Genomic DNA, 12,280 nt, shown 5'->3' with positions numbered 1-12,280 from the left:
GATCCATTTCATGGGTTTGGGGCACCTAGGCCTGACACTATAATGATATGCTTACGGATGAGAGCTTGGCATGGCTGTCCTCTGAGAGGTCTTATCAGCAACTGACTGAGACAAAAGCAGATACTTACAGCCAACCTTTGGATTGAAGTTGGGAACCAGTATGGTTGAATTAAGGAAAGTGTTAAAGAGCTGAAGGGGAGAACAGCTCTATAGGAAGACCTGCTTTATCAACTAACCACAGGGATCTCCCAGAGACTGAGTCACCTGCCAGGAGCATACATGGGCCAGTCCAAGGCCCTGGCACAAATACATCAGAGGTCTGTCTGATCATTAGGATCTGTAGGCCTCAGTGGGAAAAGATGAGCATAATCATCAAGAGACTTAAGGCCCCAAGTCAAAGGCAAGGGGTAAAGGAATGGTATAAGGAAATGTGGTATGGCAGACCAAGGAGTCAGCAACTGCAATATAAATAAATAATATATAAATTATAATAAATACACAAATGGTACCAGAACATTATACTTAAAAAAGAATATTGAAATAAACTTTTAATTGGTTAAAATGTGTAAACAAAAATGATATTGCAAATTTATTAACTTTCCTTTTTATTTAGTTTTTAATTGTTTTTATTTATTTACATTCCAAATTTTGTCCCCTTCCCACTGCCCCTTCCACAAGTTTTTTTACCCCATTCTCTTTCTCCTTTACCTGTGAGAGGGTGCACTGCTACCCCCATTTCCTTCTCCCATCTACTCCCATCCACCTCATCCCCCTCTATGTAATCCCCTTCCTGAGGCATCAAGTCTCTATAGGATTAGCCAGGCACATAATCTCCTACTGAGGCCAATCTTCCAGTACATATGCACCTGGGGCTCCAGGCCAGCCCCTGTATACTCATTGATTGGTGGCCAAGTCTCTGGGAACTCCCATGGGTCCAGGTTATTTGATACTGTTGTTCTTCCTATGAAGTTGCAATCTCCTTCAGCTTCTTCAGTCCTTCTTCTAAATTTCCCATAGGGGTCCTCAACATCAGTCCAATGACTGTCTCTAAGTATTTACATCTATCTCAGTCAGCTGCTGGTAGAACCTCTCAGAGGACATCCATTCAAGGCTTCTGTCTAAAAACAAAACACATCAGTAATATTGTTTTATGTCTGCCCATGGGATGGATCCCAAGTTGGGCAGGTCAGTGGATGGCCTTTCCTTAAATCTCTGCTTCATTTTCTTTTTCTTAATTAGATAATCTCCGTATTTACATTTAAAATGTTATCCCCTTTCTTCACGCACTCCTATCCCCTCTCCCCCTCCACTTGTCTCCAGGAAGATGCACCCTCTCCTAATCACCCTCACCACTGCAGTGCTTTGGCATTCCCATTGGTAAAACATGCCCTAACAGGACCAAAGGGCTCTTCTCACATTGATGTTAGATACTGCTATCTTGTGCTACAATGGTGTTTTAGTCCATGGGTGTTGTAGAGGGTTTGGTTTGTTGATAATGTTCTTCTTCCATAAGCAACCCCTTTTAGCTACTTCAGTCCTTTCTTTAGTACCTTCATTTGGCTCCTAGTTTTCAGTCTAATGGCTAGCTGCAAGCATGCTTAGCTGTATCTGTATCACACTGGCAGAGCCCCTGAGAAGGCATCCCTATTTGGTTTCTGCCAATAAGTACTGCTTGGTATCAGCAGTAGTGATTGGGATTGGCGGCTGCATAAGGGGTGGATCCCTAGGTGAGGCAGCATTTGAATTATCTTTTCTTCAATCACTGCTCCTCTATTTGACCTTCTTTTTTTCCAGTGAATGTTTTGTTTTTCCTTCTAAGAAGGCCTGAGATCCACATTTTGGCTTTTCTTCTTTTTGAGCTTTATAAGGTCTGTGAATTATTTCTTGGGTATTTCTAGGGCTAGTATACTCTTATCAGTTAGTGCATATCATGTGTATTCTTTTGTGACTGGATTACTTCATTCAGGATGGTAGTGTCTAGTTTCATCTATTTACCTACAATTTTCATGAAGTCGTTGTTTCTAATAGCTAAGCCGTACTCCATTGTGTTAATATACTAAAATTTCTGAATCCATTCCTCTGTTGAAGAATATCTGGGTTCTTTTTAGCTACTGGCATTATAAACAAGGCTGCTATGAACATGGTGGAGCATGTCTTTGTTTTATGTTGGAACATGTTTTCAGTATGTGCCAAGCAGTGGAATAGCTGGATCTTTATGTAATACTATGTCCAGTTTTCTGAGGAACCACCAGACTGATTTCCAGAGTAGTTGTACCAGCTTGCAATCCCATCAACAATTGAATAGTGTTCCTCTTTCTCAACTTCCTCTCCAGCATCTGCTGTCATCGGAGTGTTTGATCTTAGCCATTCTGAATGGTGTGATGTAGAATCTCAGGGTTATTTTGATTTGCATTTCCCTGATGACTAGGTATGTTGAGCATTTCCTTAGGTGTTTCTCAGCGTTTCAACATTCCTCAGCTGAGAATTATTTGTTTAGCTCTGAACCCCATTTTTTCTCAGAGCAAAGACTTTTTAGTGAATATGTTTTACAAATACATTGGAGAGTCACACAATGCTTCCAGCATTGGATGCAATCCTGGGCCACAAGTCTGCACACTGCTTTGCAACTGGACCTGCGAAAGCAGAACCTTTCATCTCGCCTTTATTGTTTACTATGACCCCTGCATTATATTCAAAAAAAGAAACACCCCATCATGACTTTTGTTGTCGAATTACCATTGTTAGACATACCATTTTTTCTTAGCTATGGTTTGTCTTTCTAAACTGTGGCCATTACAGTGTCACCCACACCATCAGCAGGAAGTCTGTACAGGCATCCCTTGATTTCCTTCATACAGATGAGGTACAAGTTTTTGGCTCCTGCTTGTAGGCACAGTTGATCACTGCTCCTATAAGAAGACCAAGGCAAATCCAGAATTTTGCTCCAGAGGACCCACCATGTCCTGACTTCAACATCTTTGGTGCAGAAGGAGTCAGAAAGGAAGTTAGTACAAGGGAAAGTGGGATATCTCTGTACCCCAGTTTTAATTGGATTATTTGATTCTCTAGAATCTGGCTTCCTGAGTTTTTGTATATATTGGATACTAACCCTTTATCTGATGTAGGATTAGTAAAGATCCTTTCCCAATCTGTTGGCTGCTGTTTTGTCTTAACAGTGTCCTTAGCCTTGCAGAAGCTTTGCAGTTTCATGGGGTCTCATTTGTTGATTCTTGCTCTTAGAGCATAAGCCATTGTTTTTCAGTTCAGGAAACATTTCCCTGTGCCTATGTGTTCTAAGCTCCTCCCCACTTTCTCTTCTAATAGTTTCAGTGTACTTGGTTTTATGTAGAGGTCCTTGATTCACTTACACTTGAGCGTTGTACTGGGAGATAAAAATGGATCTATTTGCATTTTTCTGCAAGCTGACTGCCAGTTAAACCAACTATCTAGAAAAGTTTTAGTTGCTAAAATCATAATCACACAGATTTTGTTTTAATTGCAAAATATAAGGTACTTTGTACAATGTTCATGCAAGCACAATACAACTTATTTAACCAAGTTTGGTGGCATGTGCAAATAGAACATAGGTCACCTCCAAGGAAAAAGTCTAAAAAGAATGACAGAAAGACAGAACTGTTTTTCTTCTGAACATACTTATCAGACTGTCCTTGGGCTTTTTTTAAAGTTACAGTGTAGGCATGCTTTTAAAGTGTAAGGAATATGTCATGGGAGCCTATGATATTTAACATGAAGATGATTCTTAGTAAAAAATTGTACTGGTGGAAGATAAAGAAGAGAAACTAGAACTGTTCTGGGCATCTTCTAAAAGAATCATCAGCATTCTCAGATAGAAGTTCAGCCAAAGCAACCTGTTTATGTGAAAATAAATCATGTGCATTGATGTTGCTCAGTTGGTGTCCATTCAACTATCTTGGACTCCTTATTTATTTGAAAGGCCAGCCTAATATGATAGGTATTGTTTGATGACCTCTCAGTATTTTACTTAATTTTTTTAAGTTGAAGTGATAGCATAATTTGACCAAAATAACTTATCAGAAAAGGAGTATGATTCAGCTTATATTTTAATGGTTAGTTTATCATGTCAGAAATGTCAAGGCACCTAGAGCTTGAAATAGAGGAATACATCATGTCTACAGTCGGAAGAAACACAATGCATGAATAAATTCAAATGTTTTGCTGGTTTTCCCCAGTTTATACAGTCTAAGATACTCTGCCTAAAAAATAATGCAACTCAGAAAGGAGTTATTCAATATAATCAAAATTATGTCTTATTTATATAATCAGAGGACCATCTCCCAGGGAACTATATTTTGTTAAGCTGGTAATACTGTAATAGCATCATATAGCTACAAACGGAAACTATTCTAGACTCAAACAAATAATGTAACTAATTCTGTCATTTAGTCACTAACCATGAAGGAGGTGTTAAAATGTATGACCGATTGAAAAACTTGGGGAAAAAAGAGCCTCTTTTCTTCAGTTTCTGTGAACCCCAAAGACATTCAAACATTCTATTATTCTTAGGAACTTTCACATCTGATGTGCCATGTGATGCTCAAGTTCTTTCTTTCACTTTTCTTTTTTCTTTCAAGGAGAGGAATAGTGGGAAGGTAAAATGTACTGCAGCTGCTGTTTTGGAACAAAAGCTGACACCAGGTTTATCATGCAATAGCTACAAGTGGGTAGTTCCAGAAAACCTTTACTTTGGTTCTTTCATACTCTTCAGAATTCAGCTTGATCCCTAGCGTATATTTGCAGGAAGTGAGGCTGAGGCTGACACAGAGAGGCATGTGAGCGAAAACTGGCTTATTTCCTGAAAATTTATAAGGCAGAAAGACAGTTATCACTAAGGAAATGGAATGCCATCCCTTCGACTCTAGCCCCTTATATACTGTCAGAGAGTGAAGAAAAAGGGCAAAATAGCAATCTAAACTCCTGTAACTGCCAAATCACCCTTCTTTCTTTCAGGAGCTAAGTCACTTCCTTGAAGAAATTGATCATTGTTTGATGACCATAGAATTTCTCCCTGGCTATAAAACAGAATCTGCAGAGCTGGTGACAGGTTAAAAAAAATCAATCAATACTTCAGTCAATTTGCTGAGCACTGACTGTAGGCCCAGCCATTTCATTGGTGTTCTGAGAGAATAGAAGAGAGGAAAGATTTGGCCTTTTGACGCTATATCTTGAGTTCAAACTAGCTACTTGTCTGGAAATCTTTCTAAAGCTATAAAAGTGACCATTCTTTGCTGATGTCTATATGTGGCTGGGTATTTGATGTATGTTTGTGGAGGTGAAAAATGCCAATTTAATGAAGGTGGTTTTGCTACAGGTTTCTTTTTATTAAATATTTGATCCACAATATCAGCTCAAGGATTTTTATGAGTGACCCTGTGGGCTGCAGAAATCTATTGATTTACTTGGCAAGAAGTTTCTAATATTTTCTGTGAACAGTTGTAGATTTCTACATCTCCATCAAACACATGGTCATATACCAGTATAGTATGTCTCAGATTCCAGTATAGTATATCTTAGTATCTGGGATGTTTACTTTAGTAATGGGTCTACTAAATATAGCTGACACTGTAACACCAATTTATAACCCAGGCTGTGATAGAGATTCCTCCTGTCCCTTAATGTTTATTAGATATTCTGTACTATAAAAAATTGTTTATGAAAGCCCTAGATGTCACTGTGGCCCACTTTTTTTTTTTTTCATTCGCTTGTGTTTGCTCATGGTGTTGTTGTGTGTCAGTATCATCTGTGTAGTTTGTGATAGATGAGTGAGCAAACAGATGGATGGTACTGTCCTTTTGTTGATAGTTCTAGGGACAATCCCTCGGAACAATGAGAAGTAGAAGTCTAGATGGTACTATGAACAAAACGTGTGTGCCAATTTTAAAAGCAAAGTGATAAAAATATAAAACATAATATTCCAAAAGTGAGTTTGTTAGGGCTCGTGGGGCAGCTAATGAGAAGCTGAAACTTGGGGGACTGAGATCTAGACCCCCTGAAGTATCATCTTATGTGTCCATCAGAGGGTGGTGCGACCTTGAACAATTGCTAAAGTTGTGCTGAATTTATAAAATTTGTATACATAAGTATCTAGTCTATATCTTTATGCAAGCTTACCTTTTTGTGTCTTTGTTTACTTGTATCTGTTGTATATATCCAGTTGTTTGCATTGTGTTTGTGTGTTCATGTGTGTTTGGAGAGCACTTGTGTATTTGGGTGATGGATTTTGTTACCTTCTAAAACTCCGTCTGTTCCTTTATTATTTAGTCTGCTTTGTTGATTGTACAAGAAAACTATTTATGAAGACATCACTGACTTTTTAAAGGGTGGTTTCTTATAGGACAAATAAAAAGTAGAAAAAAGAGAGAACAGTTATGTCACTTGACAAGATAACTTAACATAAAAATTACCTCTGCCTTTGTCAGGGAGTTAAAAAGAAAAAAAAGAAAGACCTTGTTTTACCATGGGGATCACAGGATTTGTTTGTTACTTTTCTCTGGTGACTCATAAAGTCAAAACTTTAAGGGGAAAGTATAGCTTGCCATTGGGCTTTTTTTTTTTTTTTTTAATTTTGCAAAAGTAGACCCTTGAAGAGTATGTATGGAGTAGAAAAGAGTGAGCAATATTATCATCTTAGGTAGTATTAGTGTTTTACGTGAAAAAATACTATTGATTAAATTCCCAAAAGAAGAGCCAATACTAATAAACTGAATTTTCAAAGATTAAATTGTCATTTCCTGTGTGTATGATATTACTGTGAACTAACCAATCAGATTTCTAGTTGAAAGGAAGTTAAGCTAAGATAATCAGAAGATGTTAGCTCAAAAGTAATCCTGCTCTAGGAAAACAAGCTGATGATGCTTTTTATAGGCTGAAGAAAGGGGCCGAGAAAAGGTACTTTAGGTTTGTCTGCTCCCTGTGGAACAAATTATGCTTTTTCAGCACAGATAACACAAAACTGATACACATAACTCACAAAATTTAAGCTAAATTACAATCCTCTGCCCACAAAGTTCAATCTAGATGCTTTCTTTGGGGTTCGATGTTCAGTATTTGGAATTTGCCAAGTGAGCATGTTTGAATGCCACGTGATTTAGTGTAGAATTTTATCACATCAAGTGAATATAGGAAATGAGTGTGGAAAGTAGTGTTAGCAGTTCCCTTGAGAAGTTTTCTCTGCTGGGTTGAATTCATTTGGTATCTCTGCTCTTGCAATTTTTAAAGTCAATATGGTGACAAACTGTGGCAACACCAGTATGATACAAAGTGCGTCAATGTACCTTGGTTGCACCTTGGTTCTCACAGACCTTGTTGCTAATAGTTTCAGTTTAGCTACACAGAACATTTGGGAAATTTGGTTCTTTTGTAGTTTTTTTTTCTTTGTTTCTTGTAATTAAAAAAAAAAATACTGGGTGTTCATAGAATTCAGTGATTGGACCTGCAAGCCATTGTTCATTTGTCTAAGACACTGTGGTTTAGATGGTTCCTCCAAGCTCAAGTGTTTCCTGGTCCCAGTGAAGCATAGTCATGGGTAACTTCTTTTGCAATTGATCCACTGATGTAGGAATGAGGTCTCATGGGATGCTAAGAATAGGAGAAATAATCTTCCCCTGGTAATACCACGTGGTTATTCAGTGGTCAGTGCTAAAAACATAAACAAAAATAACATCAAACAGATGGAGCAGAATATATTTAGGAATGTATGTATCTGTATCTCTATGTGTATATATGTATTTGCATATGCATGCAACAACAATTAATCAAATAATAGACCAGGAATTTAATAGAGAGTCAGGCAGGATGTATGCCAGGATATAGAGCAAAAGAAGGCAAGATGAAACAGATAAAGCTGTTATAATCTCAAAAAAATTAAAATAAATAAAACAGAGTCTCTGGCATGGTTACCATGATGGCAGGCTATGTATTGTATGTATTCTTTAAGTACTGTATGTATTCTTTAAGTATTGTATGTATTCTTTAAGTATTGTATGTATTCTTTAAGTATTGTATGTTTTCTTTAGGTCTTGTATGTTTTCTTTAAGTATTGTAAGTATTCTTGAATGAAAAAGAGGTACATTTGTTGTCTCTTTATCTTTCTTCATCTTCTCAGTGCCCTTTATTTCTGCCATCTCCTACATGCAGAGAGTTGTACCTCATGCTTCTCTATCTCCAGGAACATAAGAAATGTATGCTTTATTGTAGAAATGTCTGAGTCATGAGTCTTTCCACATGCCAGGACAATGCAGACTAAGACACAGACCAAGATTTACATTTGTACTATATATAAAATCCATTTTATGCTGTTTTTCACTTCATGCAATTCTCATACATCAAAACATGATCAGTTTTATTTACAATTTTGTTTTAAATTTTTTTTTAAAGCAAATGGATGAAAACATCCAAAAGGGGAAAGGGGAAAAGTGTGGAACTCTTGAGAGAATTCACACCTTATCCTGTTCACTGATCTGATTTTCATAAACCTTCCTTCTACAATCTGTCAGGAATGTTTTTCTTTCCAATACTCAGTAAACTCAGAAATTTACTATGGATGTTGGCCTCGCTGAGGTGCACCTTGTTTGGGGCAAACCCCAGGCTCTCAGTCAGGCAAAAGGTCCCACCTTTCCATTATTACAGCAGAAGCCTCTTTAAAGCAGATACAGCTGCCAAGCTGTGGATGCATGTCACATAATGAAGACAAATGTCGCCTCGAAGCAAGTTCAAAGGGTGGAATTCATTTTGCCATGGAATGTTATTGCCTTCTAATTAGAGTGACATTTGGTCAGACGCATTCTATCTGGACTAAGCCCAGAGATGTGGAGTGAGAAATCTCTATATTCAGTCTGAATTCTCTAAAACTCTCCCGTTCCTTTTGCTGGGTGCATAATGGGTCACGTTTTGATGACTCTGGCCTTAAAATCAGCTGATATTTCAGTTGTTCTTAGGAAAAGGTTTCTGAAGTGAAGACACTTATGCCATGAAGATCCGTCTTTTAGAAAATGCTTTTACGGCTTTGTCCATTTCCTGAGCAAACTCAGAGGTAAAAGCTCTGTCCCCAAGAAATAAGGCATGGGTAAGATGACATGGGCTGCCCTTCTCCTTTCCAATTATGGGTAGGGGGCTACAACTAACCATGTGGTTATCTGTCAATGTGGAAACTGAAACCCTGCCTGTAATTAAATGTTAATGTAAATTGAGAGCCTCTACATGCATGCAAAATGTAATCTTACAATGAATCTCAGTCCCCATGAACTCATTATAACTTGAAAACATAGCAAATTGAAAATGTATTTAAAGCTATTATTTGCTGAAAGTCATTACTGATCAGCACAGTGCCTCACTCTCCTTATAGTCCTTGCCTGGCACAAAAAGAGATGATGCCACCTCTTTTACTGGCTTGAAAACATCAAAACTCAACGATTTAGGTACAGATTTCTCAGAGAGGGCACCTTTCATTGTACAATGAAGTTAAAATCCTAGACCAAAAGGTGCTAAGCAGAGAAAGGCTATATTCTGTGACTGTTAAAAAATGTGAAATCTGCATGGAAGGCCTTACTTATACAGACCAGGGAAGCCTGAGATCAGTCAAAGCTAGTGAACTGCCAAGGGAAAGCGATGTTCCTCATGATTCTTGTGGCTGCAAGCTGGATCTCTATACCCACAGGTTCCCTGCCATAGCTCTTGAGTGACACTGGTCCCCAAACCCAGAGCCATCCTGTATCCACAGTGTGATTTTGTCAGTACATTTATGCTGTATGAAACCATGTGCTCCCTGACCCACCTCACATTATGGTATGCACTTGATCTTAAATGGTATTTCATCTCTCTATCCAATAAGTAAGGTGTTTTATTATATAAAAATCAAAGGAAACATGCCCAGTGTATAAGACAATAGGATGCAAATTACTTGTGTTAAATTTTCCAATTCTTAACCAATAGTCTCTTTATTAGGATTATTAGCATATTCATTAATGTTATTCCAACTATCTGCTGTGATCATGCTAACATCTCTTCCTCATCTGCCTGCTAGAAGTATATATTCTCCTTGGAACCGTGTTTGCTGCTTATTAAAATGCCATAAGTTTTTCTTCAAAGTGAGAAGAAGTGGGTGGGCATGGTAAAAGTCTCTGAGAAAAGAATGAGCATTTGGTGTTCTGATGGTCAGGAGAGCACTCCACATTTCTGTAGTTAAGATTCAATCTTTAACTATTCTCTTTAACTTCTCCTTCTCCTCCTTCTCTTCCTTTTTCTTCTCCTTCTTCTCCTACTCTTTCTTCTTTATTCTTCTTTATTTTGTTGTCCCCCAAGCCCTTTTATGAGATGGGAGATAGTCCAAGTTTCAATCCTGCTACTGAAATAAATTAAACTAATAATTGCAACATTTGGGAGAAGGAAGTTCATTCCCACTTATTGATCCAGTTTATAGTGCATCAATTTTGGGAAGTCAAGGCAGGAACTTCTGACAGCTTGTCACCTCGAACCCACAGCTGGAAGAAGAGTGAGATGTATGCATACATGCTCATATGTTTGTTGGCGTGCAGATCAATGTCTTTATGCCAACAGTTGAACACCACCTGCCTAGAGAATAGGACAATGCCTTCAACTATGAATTGATTTAATTAAGAAATTCCTCAGGGTCAGGCCCACAATCCTTTGCTGGGGAAATTTCCAAATTAGTGTATATTATGCCAGGTCTAAAATTAAAGCTAACCAGCACAGATGTCTGAAGTAGGGTGGAGTCCCAGTATTCCTGTTAAGAAGGGAAATGTGGTCATTTTCTAACACCACATTTTTTTCTTCTCCTGAAAAGAGAACAAAATTCTTCTTCAGCTGACACTGTGATAATGCCTTCTGGTATCAAGGTCTGAAGTGGATTCCCCCCACCAACTCAGGGTACTCACGCTGATATTTCTGTCTCACTTGTCTCCTTAAATTATCCACAGCTTTTTCTATTGGTTCAAGTTTTCCTTTCCCCATTCTGGCTCAAGTGAAGAAGTCTATTTGTCTGAATCATGACTCCATATTTGTGTGTGCTGTTGTGTAGAGGTGTGTTCAGTTTTCCCCCTGAGAGCAATTCTCTACAAGATGTGGCAGCATTTTCTGGTTTATGTTGTTCAGCTTTGAAATTTTTTGAGCTGCTTGAATATAAAGAGTCTCTTTAAGTTCTCATGCTAGTTTAATCTTAGGATTTGCCTAGTGATTCTAAGTGCTTTGTGCACTAAGTTAAATTTCCTACTATGAAAAAATATCTACAGTGCCCCAATAACCTGTAACCTTGAGGTCATGCAGAGCATAATTAGAAATGCCTGTGCTGGAAGAGAGGGGATGACAGTATAAATATTTGTAAGATTATGAGAGATCTGTCATAATCACTGTTTTTATCTTTCTTGAGTCAGTATTTTTGTTTTCTATGGTTGAATATCTTTGATTGTAGCTTGCCCATATATGTCAACTTTCAATGCCTGGGTACTGCCCCATGCTACTTCAGATAGAGATACTATCAAAGAGGTCACTATGCAAATATCAAAATCCACTTAGGTCTTTGCCTATTCCCATTAGAAAAGAAAACTCCTGGTAGTTGAGATTGTCTGGCATTTTACAGATATTGCTCATGTTGATTCACTTGCTGTTAAATTTCTAAATCTGTTGATGATTTCAGTGGCTTCCAAAAAGCATTTTAGGCATTTGTAATTAAACTTTTGTACAGTTTCACAATAATCTATAATGGATCTCTGGTTATTACATACACATTACAATGTATTATCTTTCGTGTACCTATATTCTTAATTTAACAGATAGACACTTTTATTTATTAAATTTCCTACTAATATTATCATCATTACTAATATTATGTGTATATGTGTTTGTCTGATTATATATCTGTGTAACATGCGTGTTCCAGGTGCTCTGAGACAGAAACTACAATTGTAAGCCACTAACATAGATTCTGAGAATCAAACATACATGCTTTGGTAGAACAGCCAAATGTTCTTACCAGTTACCAGGTTTCTTTACTATATTCTACATGTTAAGGGTAGTTAAAACTGACTTAAATACATCATCTTCCTTAAACACAGTACCTAATATCATGTCATTTTATTATACCTCATATTGATGAAAAAAACATGTTTTTAGATTCTTAAATGAATCATTTGGATATTCTATTTTGATAAGCAATTATTTATCTAACTATGGTCTGACCCATACCCAGTTCATGATTAATGGTTAGTAAGTAATATAGATAATAGAT

General features: G+C 37.5%; 1 pseudogene across 1 annotated transcript; it reads right to left on the bottom strand.

Annotated features, from left to right (window-relative positions):
• Window positions 1-2,565: 2,565 nt before the first annotated feature.
• LOC308423751 (large ribosomal subunit protein uL14-like) lies at window positions 2,566-2,976 on the bottom strand (annotated as a pseudogene). Its single transcript has one exon. The product of its transcript is annotated as a large ribosomal subunit protein uL14-like (transcript).
• Window positions 2,977-12,280: the final 9,304 nt, after the last annotated feature.

The sequence above is a fragment of the Micromys minutus genome (assembly GCF_963924665.1).
Source record: "Micromys minutus genome assembly, chromosome: 8".
NCBI classification, from domain to species: domain Eukaryota; kingdom Metazoa; phylum Chordata; class Mammalia; order Rodentia; family Muridae; genus Micromys; species Micromys minutus.
This window is presented reverse-complemented; position numbering and strand designations above follow the sequence as displayed.